Genomic DNA, 3,705 nt, shown 5'->3' with positions numbered 1-3,705 from the left:
GAAATACCGGCGGCTGAACAGCTGACGCCGGAAGTCCGAACGCTGACGATCCCGACCCCTTTCCCCCCTAACCTTAACCCTCTCTGGTGCCCAACCCTAACCCACCCCTAGTGCCTAACACCCCTCCCCCAGTGGTGCCTAAAACTAACCCCCTCTCCCTGTAACCTAACTCCTCCATCCACGGGGAAACTACTATACTTACCGGGGTCCTGATGTTCAGGATTATGGCATTCGGGATGCCAATGCCGGTATCCTGATCTTCAGGATATTGGCGTCGGCATTTTGCTGGGCGGCGGGATTCTGGGGTCAGTATTTCGGCCAAACCGCATCCTTTCTGCCGGCAATTTAAGTACATTGTCGGAAATTACAGAAATCGGATCTCATTAAACCATCCTTTATTTACACTGGATAAACTGTGTGTTTACAAGTGGAAATTTCTTTTTAGAAAACATCTCATTAAGCCTAGTATTTCTCTTGATCCAGGTGCTTCATTCAGCCTCTGACATTTTTGTTTTGTGATCCAGACAGTTGGATGGGCTTAGCTTATATTACTGTCCTTATTCTTTTCTTGTGTTATTTTTCTTGCTTTTATCTGTTTTGTAAGAAAAGTTACTCTGTAGCGTGTATACCAATTATTGGAATTGGATCACTCAAAGAACATTGTGTAGGAAGACGAGCACCAGTGGTCAAGGCAGTAACGGAGTTCTATCATCTAATAATAGACCATAAGGTTCTGATAGCTGACATACACGTTCCTGCCACCAACCTCCTCCACTCTATGAAACCTGTATGCTGCAAGGAGACCAGGCGCCCAGAGCAATGGGTGGATATAAACACTTAGTTATATCAGAGTATGGTTTGTTAGAGAAAAATAAAAGTGCTATCACACATCATCAGGACACAACAGTGAGGAGTGAGGACTGTCCTATATGTGGGTGTTCCTGGTGCTACGAGTGGTCTCCCAATATGTGTATATTTCTGTGTATGTAAATAAATTCTCTTTCTTGTGCTTAGAGGGTGAGGCTATAAAGATTTATATTTTTGAAATTTAATATTGTGCAGTATGTACTTATTTATAAATGATAAGTTGTAATATTGTGTACATTTATTTCTGTGGTTTTCCATGTACAAAATACCAGATGAGCATCTACTTTCCAGTATTGGGATTTCAGGGCTGAATGTTTGTCATGTGCTAATTAACTAAGCAAAGTATTAAATCGGTATACGTTTATGAAGCCGGCGGACAGAATGCCGACCGGCAGCTTCTAGACTACTAAATCCCTGCGAGGGTTAAAAGACAGGCGTCTAAATCTAGACACCTGTCATTCCCAATCAAAGGGATGCAGGGCACCGGGCGCGGGAGGGTTAAGTTTAGGGCTCCCGGGGGGGAATTAGGGTTCGGCTAGGGGGAGGGAGGGTTAGGCACCCCCCTGGGGGACTTAGGTTTAGGCGGGGAAGGGGGGTTAGGTTTAGGCACTTAGGGGATTAGGGATAGGCACCCCTAAGGGAGGGTTAGGGGGTAAAATTAGGTTAGTTTATACTTACGTGGGGACAATCAGGATTTCCTCCGTCGGGCTGCCGGGATTTGAACCGCCGGCCATGCGGCTGCCGGTGAATAATACTGATTCCAATTACACCTGCTATTTTTTTATTGAATATATCTGTTTGAGTTTTAATAGACCAAAATATCTAACACACAAATTGTGTACCCAACTAATTTCACACAACCAGGTTTTTTTTTTACTGCTAATATTTGTTTTTTAAAAACAAACTAAAGGGTCCACTATCATCATCATGTGTGGACTAATTAATGCCATGCAGAAATTGGATCACTTCCACTACAAAGCTTTCACACACCAGCAATGACTTTGATAAAGTCTACATTGGAGGCAAAATGCGTCAGCCCTTACTGATTTACAGAATCGATATAACAAATCACTTACACTTTCTCCCTAATGCACAGGTTCTCAAAATCGGTGCTCAGGACCCCAAACAGTGCATGTTTTCCAGATCTCACAGAATCACAGGTGAAATAATATCCACCTTTGGATCTTTTAAAATGTGTCTGAGTAATGAAGACACCGACCTGTGCACCTGTTGGGTGACCTGGAAAATGTGACTTGTGTGGGAATTGAGTTTGAGAAGCACTGCCTTAATGGGTTGGTGAATATTGTAGTATATTGATCTCTTGAGACACATCTGAGTGCTGTGTGTGATTACCAGCTTCATTCTTACAGGCTAACAGCATATACACTAGAAGTGGTCACCTTACCGGACTTTGCAGAATAAGGATGCACCTGCGGATACACTTGTTCAGCTAAGTAAGTTTGGCACTGGTTCTACCTTCTTTTCAGCAGAGTAAAAATACTGTTCACATTTTTGATAAATATTTTTATCCAAAGAGGAGTGAAAATTACATATATACAATGACTCTCCCCTTCACATGTGAGCACAAATGTTAGGAAAACATTGCATGTAGCATCTGGAGTCTGGTCACTCCCATGTTATGTTCGTGCTTTTTCCATCCACAGTAATATGTTAGCATGGAGCAGTGTGTGCAGTCAGTATGGTAGTTACCTAGCAGGAAAACGACCAGCGGTCACAGCACCACCATTAAATGTTAGGAACCCCAGTTTAGGGGTGTGAGGATACGGGGTTCTCTCAATCACCCAGACACCGAGCAGATGAAAGCAAAGTGATGATTTATTGTTCACGGCACACAGAAATAGGTAATATGCAATGGCAAGGGGTAAATACAGCGAACAGGCAATATGCAGGTAGCAGTCCAGACAGATGCAGTCCTGGTAGGGGATAAAGTTCCAGAACAATTCCACCAAATAGCTAGAGACACCCAGTCTCACACAGTAGAAACTATCACAGTTCACACAGAAGTGATAGCGTATATGTCCATCCAAGCGTTTCAGGGTTCCAACACAGTCGAAACTACCACAATTCACACAGCAGTGATACACCCCGGAGAACGAAGATCTCCCCACTGGAGTTTCCAGATGTACACGTTCACACAGGACTGGCGATGCGTTCCACTAAGTACCTTGACAGAAATTCCCTTAGCCAAGGTCAGTGACTAACATCTGGAGCTGCCTTCGGTGACCTATTTTGAAACCTAATTTCCCACAATATTGTGACCACCCAGGGGAGTTGCACCGTTTCCTGATGATGTGGGTCCATTATCCTGCAACTTCCTCCTACCTCCCCCAGATATTACTTCCCCGAGGAATACTTGCTGGGTTGGCTCTGTACAGTCTGCCAGACTCCAGTGAGGCACAAAGACAGGCAAATGGAAGGAGGTGTAAGTCCTGAGTGTCCTTTGCAGAGGTGGAAATTAACTCAGGGGGTCTTTTGTTCTGTGAGGTGTTACATTGCTCTACTGGTTATGAATAAAACAGGCATATGGACAAGGCTAAACATCAAGGCTTACAAAGTATTAACCAAAACATTTCCTTACATTATATAATATACCTGCTACTGCAAAAGTATAAATCCTGTGGATGAACCCTCATACACTCAGACGGATAGGGGAACAAATGAGATTAAAAGTTAATCGCTGCAGGGACTGAGATGCTGCAAATACATTTTTAACACTCATCTCATGTCGTCACAAGGGGGCTATGCCTGGGGTTCTCCCCAGTCTGCTTAGCCCCCAGCTCAAGATCCTTCATACATCAGTCCGCTGGCCAGCCTCTT

Source organism: Taudactylus pleione, unplaced genomic scaffold (genome assembly GCF_031769625.1).
Source record: "Taudactylus pleione unplaced genomic scaffold, aTauple2 ptg001443l, whole genome shotgun sequence".
Taxonomy (NCBI): domain Eukaryota; kingdom Metazoa; phylum Chordata; class Amphibia; order Anura; family Myobatrachidae; genus Taudactylus; species Taudactylus pleione.
The sequence above is the reverse complement of the archived record's forward strand: the minus strand, read 5'-3'. Positions refer to the sequence as shown.